Here is a 13094-nt window from a genome sequence, read left to right as displayed (position 1 = left end):
TTGGCTGTTAGAATTTACCCTACTGCTGAGCTTCAGATCAAGCAGTGACGTCAACGTCAGTAGATACAGCAGTGGATGGAAGTCACACAGGGGAGCCACTCTTGGCTACTTTCCAGGATTCTCCGTTACGTCCATATGCTCGTCTCATATACTGACGACAGCAGACGAATTGTACCACATTTTTGCTCGATATGTGCGTAGCCAGACAGCAACAGGTGCACGCAACTGAGGGCAGTGCTAGTACTGTGGCTCGTAAGGGCTCGATCGGAGTGTTTCCAAGAAAATCCGATGGTGCTGGCCTTGGAGCATCTCTCCACACGATTAATCCCATTGTTTAGAGTTGCTCTACAGGATGGGACATTGTAGGAGATACCAAGCTCTGACTGGAGGAGAGAGAGAGAGAGAGAGAGAGAGAGAGAGAGAGAGAGAGAAGATGATGATGATTGGTTTGTGGGGCTCTCAGCTGTGCGGTTATCAGCGCCCTTACAAATTCCCAACTTTTTCTCAGTCCAATCTCGCCAATTTGATGAATGATAATGAAATTGTGAGGACCACAGCCCTGACCCCGCCGGGAATCACAGCCGGGACCCCATGCTCGGGAACCGAGAACGCGATTGCAAGACCACGAGCTGCGGACACGAGGCAGAGACAGAGATGAGTGACCTATTATTTTATAAATAATTCAGAATTTCTCAGATTCTTTTTGCATAGTCCAAATGGGGCTGCATTGCAATTGGCGCTTTCATTTCAGTGGTGGCTAAATTACTAGATTCTAGATAGGAGAGGAGAGGGAGATGGTGCAGTATGCAATGTGTGTGTATGTGTGTGCGCATGCGTGCAAGCATGTGTATGTAGTATCTATACCATTTTACATGAACTTTTGACTTCTAAACATCATTTTATTACTACAGTGTAATTGTCTGGAGGAATGGAGGGGTTGGGGGAATGGAGGTGTGGCTTGTTCCTTTTTTAATTTTCATACTAGCACAACTTTACTAGTGACATCTTGGATTTGGATTGTCCTAATATGACTCTGTGATTGGGTGGAGGGGCAATGGTGAATAGAGGAATGGAGATGGAGGGTAGGGGAAAAGGGCATAGGACTTCATAACGTCTTATATATATGAGGCATGGCCTATGGTATCAAGGAGAATTCTATTACGTTGGTCACATGATGCAAATGAAGTGGACCAGAACATACAATGTAAACGAAGTGCTCCAGGATTCCCATATTCTTCCAGCTGTTCATCACATAAGTACTAACTTTTCATGCAATTTGGAAAATCTGCACCATGTCTTCCATGGGCTGACATATGCTTTCATAGACGTTGTAGCATTGAAAGAAACAGCTTCTGAATGTCGTCCTGAGAAATTTCTCATCTCTCCTGTTGTGTCAGTTCATGAAGACTGCTGGCTTCAGGCTAGTATGAAAGTATGTCTTCCCATCGCATCCCAGACATGCTCTATGGGTGACAACTCAGCCTACTTGGTATGTTAGTTGAGGAACAGTATCTTTCGCGAGGCATTTGTGATGTGGGGTGTGGTGTCTACAATATCCTGCTGGAATATGCCATTGAATGTGTTATCGGAGTCTTTCACAGTGTCAACACTGAATAAAATCTTCTCAGTTTTCAAGCCAGAACAGTTTGAATAAAATTATCGAGCTTTCGATGGCTAGCTCTGCCATCATCGTCAGAAGTAAAATTACTACTTGCCAGGATTGTTTCTTTTTTTTCTTTATTGTTATTTCAGCCATGGGCTGGCAGCGGCCCAATTCGCCGCTCTTCAGCCAATAGATTACATAGAATACCTCAGGGGAATTTTACATATATGAATATGGGGATAAAATATGAAAAGTTCACATGAGAAGGAGGGAGCAAGTGGAGTTAAATTACACATAATGTGATAGTTTGATGACGCACGTTTATGTAAAAACCACGTACAGTTAAAATGGCACTTGATGAAGCTGTACCACAGAGACCCTGGCGGCGCAAACAGCACAATCAAAACCAGGGTTCACAGTATGGAACGATCACACTGAACACACACTGCACTGATGTTACATACAGGCAACCACCAAAACATGACAAAATAACTGCACTAAAATCTGAAGGGCCTGCCGAGGGTAGGGAGGTCAGAGAGGAGGAAGAGAGGAAAGAGAGATAGTGTTGACAGAGGAGTGGGGGCAGAAAGGGGGAGGGGGTGGAGTCAGTAGCACACCAATGGGCAGGAGATGAGGAGAGAGCACTGGGACTGGGAAAGGAGAAGTGAGGAGGACATGAGGGGAGGAGGGAGGAAACAGCAGAGAGGAAGGGCAAGGAGAGGAGGCCCTAGGGAGGAAGAGAGGGGGATAAGAGTGTCAGAGTTGGAAGGAAGGATAAATATTTGGGTGAAGCACATAATCCGGGATGGGGGACATTGAAAGATCCTTTGGGAGAGGTGGTCAAAGGTGTGGAGATGTGGAGATGGAGAGAGGGGGCACAGTGGCAAAGGAGCAGCAGCAGGTGGGGAGTCTAGGGAGAGGAAAGGAGACACCAGCGGGCCAAGGGATAAGGCAGTGGCTGGGGCAGAGGATACAGATGCACTAAAGGAAAATGAGGGGATGTGGGAAGGGGATGTTAGAAGAGGATGAGGTTGTAGAAGATCTTTGCAGGGGATGGAAGACAGATATAGAAAGTGAGGATCACTTGACAGTCATGGATTAGGAGGGCTTTATAGGATATAGGAAGGGCAGCGATCCATGCAACAATAGTGTAACAAAAGATAGGACAGATTTGTAGGTATGAATGATGGTGGAAGGATGCAATCACCATGTCCAGCGAGACATGAATTTCAGGAGGCGATGTCTACTGTGGATTTTGCATTGGATGGTGAGGAGATGGGGAGTCCAGGTGAGATAACTATCATGTGTGAACCCAAGGTGTTTGAAGGGGCTAAGTTGGCAAGGTGGTCTTAGGTAGTGAGTTAGAAATCATGGAGCTAAAAGGAAGGGGTGCTGCATCCTATAATGATTGCCTGGGTTTTGGGAGGATTGATTCGAAGGAGCCACTGATTGCACCAAGTGGTTAACTGGTTTAAGTGGGTTTGGAGGGAGTGCAGGAACAGCTGAAGGGTAGGATAGAGAGCAAGGAAGGTGGTGTCATCAGCATATTGAAGGAGATGGGCGGTTGGGGGTGGTTTGAGCATATGAGTGGTGTATAGGAGATATAGGAGATGAGAAAGGATGGAGCATGCGGCACACCTGTGGTAGGATAGAAGGTACAGGAGTTGGTATTATGAATGGTGATATAGGAAGGATAGCAGGACAGGAAGGAAGCAGAGAGATGAATAAAGTTGCTAGGAAGGGCGTAGGTCTGGAGCATGAAAAGGAGCCTGGAATTCCATAACGTCATAGGCATTCTGGATGTCAGGGAACCAAAACAGCACAGTGACAGGAGTGAAATTAGAGGGAGAGGATATTGATAAGGTTAAGGAGCTGGACATCAGTGGAGAATGAGGACTGGAAGCTACACTGGATAAAAGTAGTATTGAGTTAGATGGTGATGAATACAGGGGAGGGGATGGATTCTGAGACCTTACTGAACATGGTGGTGAGGTAAGTGGGGCAGTAGGAGGAAGCATTGAAAGGGGGCTTGTTAGGTTTAAGGAACATGGGCGAAATCTTTTGCAAGTCAGAATAAAAGCCACAGGAGAAGATGGTGTTGTATAGGGTGGCAAGGGCGGCTAGGAAGGAGGGAGGGCATTTCTTGAGGTGGCGGTAGGTAATGCACTCGTGACTATGGGCGGTGTTACATTTGGAGTGGAAGATGAGTTTAACATTGGGTACTGTGATAGGAGTGTTCAAATTCTGAGTGCGGTAGCTGGTCCAAGTACTGGAAGCTGGGAGCCAGCAGTGGGACAACGGTGTCAGTGGGGCCAAGGATACTGGGGAAGAGGAAGTAATCAAAGTGAGGGTCATCAGGTATGCAGAAGACATCAGAGAGGTGTGAAGCAAAATGGTTAGCTTTACTGAGGTTGTAAGGAAAGGAGCATTGTTGAGTCGTGTGCATGTATGGCGCCATTGCAGCATTTCTTTGCTGTCGACTTTCGAATGTGTCTTATGTAATTTCTGCTGGCGGAGGAGTGAGTCCCAGTCACAAGTGCAGAGGAAGGAGCGGGAGAGCCGGCGGGATTCACAGAGAAGGACGGCCGGTGGAGGATGGGAACTGGGACAGGTACTATTTCCCGCTTACTCATCTACGATTACGACCGCTGGTACTAATCGTGGAGGGCCGAAACGACGTGGAAGCGGAAGGTGATTCGGGCACCTAAAGGCAGCTCCGGCCCGCCGCGAGACCGAGTGACACACTGGACTCGTATTCGGGCGGACGACGGTTCAATCCCGCGTCCGGACATCGTGATTTAGATTTTCCGTGATTTTCCTAAATCGCTTCAGGCAAATGCCGGGATGGTTTCTTTTGAAAGGGCACGGCCGACTTCCTTCCCCGTCCTTCCCTAATCCGGGAAGAGACCGATGACCTAGCTGTTTGGTCTCTTCCCCCAAAACAACCCAACCCAACCGAGTGACATAATGTGGCCCTAGAGGCCGGCGCCATATTTGAAACTGCCGCTCCCGCCTCCCTTAACGCGTTAAGCATCCGCCATTGCCTCCTTTCGACATCCAAAGCCCCGTCCACGCCCTTCTCAGTGTGTGAAATCCCGGTTTCTGTTGAAATTGCTGCTGTTCATTCTAATCTCAGCCGCCTCTTTTGTAACCATTGAGTACTCTGGTCATGCAGAGTATGACAAGGGTTTACCAACTTGTCATTTACTGGCGAATGTTCAGCCTCTCCTTCAAAATTACCAAATTAACAAATCAGTACCGTTGTTATATGTAACAGCCTCCTCTAACGGTTGGAGAGGTATGTGCCTCGAGGATCACTGCTTCTTCTGTCCCTTCATTATTTCTTCTACGGAGATGGTGGCGTCCGTCTGGCTGTCTTACACAGACACGATATTCGTCGTGGGACACCACAGAATGGCCCGCTCTGTCCCTGTAGACACCATGAAAATCACTGTTGCCAATGGTGTGGTGTTAGTGGTGAATGATGAATGGCGTCTCGAGATCTCAGCATAGTTCTTAGTACTCTGTTCCAGTCGGTTCATGACACTCGCATGCCTGCACACCTTGCCCAGAACTCAGAAGCTGCAGTCGAGCAATTTGCCAGATCCAGCAAAACAATCACATCATCTCCTGGTCCCATAGTTCTGCTGGAAGGACCTGTGCCTTATTCTTTTGCCTCACTGCTGTCCTGAGTCCACCTCGTAAACACTCGATCTGCATCCATTGTGCTACAGTAAACAGACTGTGTTATCTATCGGTGTGATGCTCCCATGAGCCCCATGCCAGTGATTTGGCTATTCCCAAAACGTCCGAAGGATGGTGTAAGCTACACGTGCAAGTCCTCTACGCATGCTGTGTTGCAAAAGGACTGTTGATTTTTTTAAAAATATCAGGAATCGGATATATCGATATATATATATCTCGAAATAAATTATCTATACATCGAAGGAAAAACATCGACCATTGGCCAAAAAAATTATCGGTTGCACATTGTAATTATACAGCCATTTTTAGAGCTGTATGTTTAAGTATTGATTTATTAGTAGATATTCTGTACATCAACAAGCTAACAGCCTGCTTATCACCCTTAAAGCAATAATTGGGAAAAAAAGATGCACGTTCATGCTTGGCGATAACTGCTTTGCTAACAATGGTAACTGCAAGTAACTGGGACGTTAAAAGGTGACCTATGGGTCCGACGTTCTGTTTCTTCTCATATCGGACTTGTCTGGAACACTTAATGTCCACTTCCCGGCGTTTTTTGTTTTTTTTGTTTTTTTCCAGACGCGAGCAAAGTAGCAGTCGAAGTGTCAGAATTGGGTGGTGAAGTTAAACGTTACACTTTCTGTTGGTACCGCCGAGCGACGATTACGTCAGAATTTCCCCTCACACATCTTCGCCCACAGCGAAAACCAACCTTTTCATTTAGATTTTTGTTCATTAGTTTCAAAAAATGGTTCAACTGGCTCTGAGCACTATGGGACTTAACTTCTGAGGTCATCAGTCCGCTAGAACTTAGAACTACTTAAACCTAACTAACCTAAGGACACCACACACATCCATGCCCGAGGCAGGATTCGAACCTGCGACCACAGCGGTCGCGCGGTTCCAGACTGGAGCCCCTACAACCACTCGGCCACCCCGGCCGGCTCATTAGTTTCAGCAACTGTTTTGGAAGAATGCTCATCTGAAGAAATAGCACACTACTTGCGTTAAAAATTGGTTCTTAACGCAAATGGTGTGTTATTTTTTACATCAGATATCGTGTTATTCTATTCACACCGCCACCCCTCAATGCAATCGGGCTTCATTTTTTTGCCATCTATACTCGCTTCACGCTGTTAAAGAGAAATACTGGACGTGACGAAAGCTCCAATCATAGACTATTTCACACAGTGAAAGTTAACTTATGTTCTACTACAGCTTCAAAAGAACAATTTCAAATATTTACCGATAACTGTGAAAAAATACAAAAAATATATCGGCTCTCGATATTGCCGATTTATATCGATAGTTTTTGTAAAAAATTTCGGCATATCTATATTTTATCAAAAGTCCTATAATGTAGACCTCAACAGAGGATTTCCCAGTACAGTTAGACAAACAAAATAGTGATCAGGTGCTGAAACAGCTTTTCATCTGTGGAAATGGTATGTTTTTGCACTGGAAGTATTGAAATCTTAATTAAGCATTTACACCAGTGGTCTAGCACCTTTGATTAGTAACCAAAACTTTCTCGATCCCAGATTCGAATCCCGCAACTGCTTAAATTTTGATTAATAATCAGCATTGGCGGTCGAATACTTCCGGCATATGAAGCCACCCTCAGTCTGCCAACGGCCTTGTCAAAGATGACGGAAGAGTGGACAGAGGTTTAGGGCACTCTTTCGTCCAAGGGGTGGGAAACAATCCCCAAAAGGCGGAAGAATTAGCTATCATCAACGGCATAAGAATGCAGAAGGTAATGGAAACCACTGCATTAAAGACACGTGACGTGTTTCCACAGGACATGTGGCCTGTAATTGAAAAAGTGCCATGATCATATCTCCATCGGAGGAAGGTTCCGGAATAGTCGCCATCCGAATCTCCGGGAGGGGACTGTCAAAATGGCTCTGAGCAGTATGGGACTTAACAGCTTTGGTCATCAGTCCCCTATAACTTAGAACTACTTAAATCACACTAACATAAGGACATCACACACATTCATACCTGAGGCAGGATTCGAAACCTACGACCACAGAGGTCGCGTGGTTCCAGACTGAAGCGCCTAGAACCGCTAGGCCAATACGGCCGGCTGACTGTCAAGAGGCAGGTGACCATGAGAAAAAAGATGAATAATCAACGAAAGGATAACGTTCTACGAGTTCGAGTGTGGATTATCAGAAGCGTGAACGTGGTAGGGAAATTAGAAAATCTGAGAAGGGAAAAGCAAAAACTCAATGTAGATATAGTATGGGTGAGTGAAGTGAAATGTAAAGACAAAGATTTCTGGTCAAATGAGGATAGGGTAATATCAGCAGCCACAGAAAATGGTATACGGTGATAGGATTCGTTAGGAATGGGAAGGTAGGGTAGAGAGAGTGTTACTTTGAACAGTGACAGGATTGTTCTTATCAGAATCGACAGCAAAGCAACACCGACCACGAGTGTTCAGGTATACATGCAGACGTCGCAAGCTGGAGACGAAGAGATAGAAAAAGTATATAAGGATATTGAAATGGTAAACAGGACGTGAAGGGAGATGAAAATCTGATAGTCCTAGGGGACTGAAATACAGTTGTAGGGGCAGGAGTAGAAGAAAAGGTTAGAGGAGAATAGGGGTTTCGGAAACGGAATGAGAGAGGAGAAAGACTAATTGAGTTCTGTACTAAATTTCAGGTAGTAATAGCGAATACTCATTCCGAGAATGACCAGAGGAGGAGATATACTTGGAAAAGGCCGGATGGTACGCAAAAAAACGGGATACGGAAGTACTAAAAAATGACGAGATGCTCTTCAGGTTATCTAAGGCTAACGATATAGCAATAAGGAATAGCTGAGTAGGTAGTACTATTGAAGAGGAATGGACATCTCTAAAAAGGGCCCACACAGAAACTGGCAAGAAAAACATGGGTACAAAGAAGGTAACTGCGTAGAAACCACTGGTAACAGAAAAAATACTTCAATTGATCGATGAAAGGAGGAAGTTCAAAAAAATGTTCCGGCAAACTCAGGAATACAGAAATAGAAGTCGCTGAGGAATGAAATAAACAGAAACTGAAGGGGAGCTAAGACGAAATGACTGCATGAAAAATGTGAAGGAATTGAAAAAGAAATTGTCAGAACGACTGACTCAGCAAAGAGAAAAGTCAAAACAATCTTCGTGACATTAAAAGCAACGGAAATTCCACTGTTAAATACAGAAGAAAGAGCGGATAGGTGGAAATGATTTGCCTGGTATGATAGAAGAAGAAACAGAAATCGCTTTAGAAGAGATAGGTGATCCAGTATTATATCATAATTTAAAGAAGCTTTGGAGGAATTAAGATCAAATAACGAAGAAGGGATGGATAACATTCCATCAGAATTTCTAAAATCATTGGGAAAGTGGCAACAAAACGACTACTCACATCCGCGTGCAGAATGTATGAGGCTAGCGACTTAACATTTGACTTCCGGATAGATATCATCCCCACAATTCCGAAGACTGCAAGAGCTCACAAGCGCGAGGATTATCGCACAAGCAGCTTAACAGCACTTGAATCAAAGTTACGTACAAGAATAACATGCGGAAGAATTAAAAAGAAAATTGTGGATGTACTAGATGACTATCAATTTGGCTTTAGGAAAGGTAGAGGCTCGAGAGAGACAACTCTGAAGTTAATAATGGAAGCAAGACTAAAGAAAAATCAAGACAGATTCATAGGATTTGGGAACCTGGAAAAAGCGTTCGATAAAGTAAAATGTTGCAAGTTGTTCGGAACTCTGAGAAAAAATGGGGGTAAACTATAGGGAGAGACGGCTAACATACAATATGTACAAGAGCCAAGAGGGAATAATAGGAGTGGACGACAAAAAACGAAGAGCTCGGATTAAAAATGGTGTCAGACAGGGATGTAGTCTTTCGCCCCTTACTGTTCAATCTGTACATCTAAGAAACAATGATGGAAATAAAAGAAAGGTTAAAGATGGGAATTGTAATTCAAGGTGAAAGGATATCACTGATACGATTCGCTGATGACATTGCTATCCTGAGTGAGAGTGAAGAATAATTACTTGATCTGCTGAATGGAATGGACAGCCTAATGAGTAAAGAACATGGATTGAGAGTAAACCGAAGAAATACGAAAGTAATGAGAAGTAGCAGAAATAAGAAATTGGGAGAAACATAACATCAGGATTGATGGTCATGAAGTAGATGAAGTTGAGGAATTCTGCTACCGAGGCAGCAAAATCAGCAATGACGGATGGAGCAAGGAGCATATCAAAAACAGACTAGCATTGGAAAAAATGACATTAATGCCCAAGACAAATCTACTAGTATAAAACATAGGCCTTCATGCGAGAAAGAAATTTTTGATAATATACGTTTGGAGCACAGTGTTGTATGGTGGTGAAACGTGGACTGTGGGAAAACTGGAACAGAGAAGAATCGAAGTAATTGAGATGTAGCGCTACAGACGAATGTTGAAAATTGGTCGGATCTATAAGGTAAGGCTTTCCCCAATGAACCATGGACCTTGCCGTTGGTGGGGAGGCTTGCGTGCCTCAGCGATACAGATAGCCGTACCGTAGGTGCAACCACAACGGAGAAGTATCTGTTGAGAGGCCAGACAAACGTGTGGTTCCTGAAGAGGGGCAGCACCCTTTTCAATAGTTGCAGGGGCAACAGTCTGGATGATTGACTGATCTGGCCTTGTAACAATAACCAAAACGGCCTTGCTGTGCTGGTACTGCGAACGCCTGAAAGCAAGGGGAAACTATGTCCTTAATTTTTCCCGAGGGCATGCAGCTTTACTGTACGATTAAATGATGATGGCGTCCTCTTGGGTAAAATATTCCGGAGGTAAAATAGTCCCCCATTCGGATCTCCGGGCGGGGACTACTCAAGAGAATGTCGTTATCAGGAGAAAGAAAACTGGCGTTCTACGAATCGGAGCGTGCAATGTCAGATCCCTTAATCGGGCAGGTAGGTTAGAAAATTTAAAAAGGGAAATGGATAGGTTGAAGTTAGATATAGTGGGAATTAGTGAAGTTCGGTGGCAGGAGGAACAATACTTTTGGTCATGTGACTACAGGGTTATAAACACAAAATCAAATAGGGGTAATGCAGGAGTAGGTTTAATAATGAATAGGAAAATAGGAATGCGGGTAAGCTACTACAAACAGCATAGTGAACGCATTATTGTGGCCAAGATAGATACGAAGCCCAAACCTACTACAGTAGTACAAGTTTATATGCCAACTAGCTCTGCAGATGACGAAGAAATTGAAGAAATGTATGATCAAATAAAATAAATTATTCAGATAGTGAAGGGTGACGAAAATTTAATAGTCATGGGTGACGAATTCGGTATTAGGAAAAGGGAGAGAAGGAAACGTAGTAGGTGAATATGGACTGGGGCAAAGAAATGAAAGAGGAAGCCACCTGGTAGAATTTTGCACAGAGCATAACTTAATCATAGGTAACACTTGGTTCAAGAATCATAAAAGAAGGCTGTATACATGGAAGAAGCCTGGAGATACTGATAGGTTTCAGATAGATTATGTAATGGTATGACAGAGATTTAGGAACCAGGTTTTAAATTGTAAGACATTTCATGGCAGATGTGGACTCTGACCACAATCTATTGGCTATGACCTGTAGATTAAAACTAAAGAAACTGCAAAAAGGTGGGAGTTTCAGGAGATGGGACCTGGATAAACTAAAAGAACCAGAGGTTGTACAGAGTTTCAGGGAGAGCGTAAGGGAGCAACTGACAGGAATGAGGGAAAGAAATACGATGGAAGAAGAATGGGTAGTTATGAGGGATGAAGTAGTGAAGGCAGCAGAGGATCAAGTAGGTAAAAAGACGAGGGCTAGTAGAAATCCTTGGGTAGCAGAAGAAATATTGAATTTAATTGATGAAAAGAGAAAATATGAAAATACAGTAAATGAAGCAGGCAAAAAGGAATACAGACGTCTCAAAAATGAGATCGACAGGAAGTGCAAAATGACTAGCAGGGATGGTTAGAAGACAAATGTAGGGATGTAGAGGCTTATCTCACTAGGGGTAAGGTAGATACTGCCGACAGGAAAATTAAAGAGACCTTTGGAGATAAGAGAACCACTGGTATGAACATCAAGGGCTCAGATGGAAACCCAGTTCTAAGCAAAGAAGGAAAAGCAGAAAGGTGGAAGGAGTATATAGAGGGTCTGTACAAGGCCGATGTACTTGAGGACAATATTATGGAAATGGAAGAGGATGTAGATGAAGATGAAATGGGAGGTACGATACTGCGTGAAGAGTTTGACAGAGCACTGAAAGACCTGAGTCGAAACAAGGCCCCCGGAGTAGACAACATTACATTGGAACTACTGACGGCCTTGGGAGAGCCAGTCCTGACAAAACTCTACCATCTGGTGACTGAGAAGTATGAGATAGGCGAAATACCCTCAGACTTCAAGAAAAACATAATAATTCCAATCCCAAAGAAAGCAGGTGTTGACAGATGTGAAAATTACCGAACTATCAGTCACAGCTGCAAAATACTAAGGGGAATTCTTTACAGACGAATGGAAAAACTAGTAGAAGCCGACCTCGGGGAAGATCAGTTTGGCTTCTGTAGAAATGTTGGAACACGTGAGGCAATACTGACCCTACAACGTATCTTATAAGCTAGATTAAGGAAGGGCAAACCTACGTTTGTAGCATTTGTAGACTTAGAGAAAGCTCTTGACAATGTTGATTGGAATGCTCTCTTTCAAATTCTGAAGGTCGCAGAGGTAAAATACAGGGAGCGAAAGGCTATTTACAATTTGTACAGAAACCAGATGGCAGTTATAAGAGTCGAGGGACATGAAAGGGAAGCAGTGTTTGGGAAGGGAGTGAGACAGGCTTGTAGTCTCTCCCCGATGTTATGCAATCTGTATATTGAGCAAGCAGTGAAGGAAACAAAAGAAAAATTCGGAGTAGGTATTAAAATTCTTGGAGAAGAAATTAAAATGTTGAGGTTCGCCGATGACATCGTAATTCTGTCAGTGACAGCAAAGGACTTGGAAGAGCAATTGAACGGAATGGATAGTGTTTTGAAAGGAGGATATAAGTTGAATATCAACATCAACTGAGGCACCAAGGGATCACCAATTTAGTATTAGAGGGCAGCGTGGAGGGAAAAAATCGTAGAGGGAGACCAAGAGATGACTACACTAAGCAGATTTAGAAGGATGTAGGTTGCAGTAGGTACTGGGAGATGAAGAAGCTTGTACAAGATAGAGTAGCATGGAGAGCTGCATCAAACCAGTCTGAGGACTGAAGACCACAACAACATAAGGTAAGAAATGAGAAGGTTCTGCGCAGAATCGGAAAGGCGTGGAATATGTGGAGTACACTGTCAAGAAGAATGGACAGGATGATAGGACATCTGTTAAGACACGAGTGAAAGACTTCCATAGTACTAGAGGGATCGGTAGAGGGCAAAAATTGTTGAGGAAGACAGAGATTGGAATACATCCAGCAAATAATTAAGGACGTCGGTCGCAAGTGCTACTCTGTGATGAAGAGGTTGGCACAGGAGAGGAATTCGTGGCGGTTCGCATAAAATAAATAAATAAATAAATAAATCTCACAGATATTTCAGTGTATGTAAACTTGTTGAGTAGTTGCGAGAATTCTTCCTGAGAAGCAAATGTCAAACTTCTCATTTCATCGTTAATTCTCCGATATGTGAGCTTCACTGTTTCTTAGAGAAAAGAAGTAGGAAGGAGTAGTTATGTGGAGAATATCTTTCTGTATCAAAAGTTCTAGAAGTC

The sequence above is a fragment of the Schistocerca gregaria genome, chromosome 3 (genome assembly GCF_023897955.1).
Source record: "Schistocerca gregaria isolate iqSchGreg1 chromosome 3, iqSchGreg1.2, whole genome shotgun sequence".
Classification (NCBI taxonomy): domain Eukaryota; kingdom Metazoa; phylum Arthropoda; class Insecta; order Orthoptera; family Acrididae; genus Schistocerca; species Schistocerca gregaria.
The sequence above is the reverse complement of the archived record's forward strand: the minus strand, read 5'-3'. Positions refer to the sequence as shown.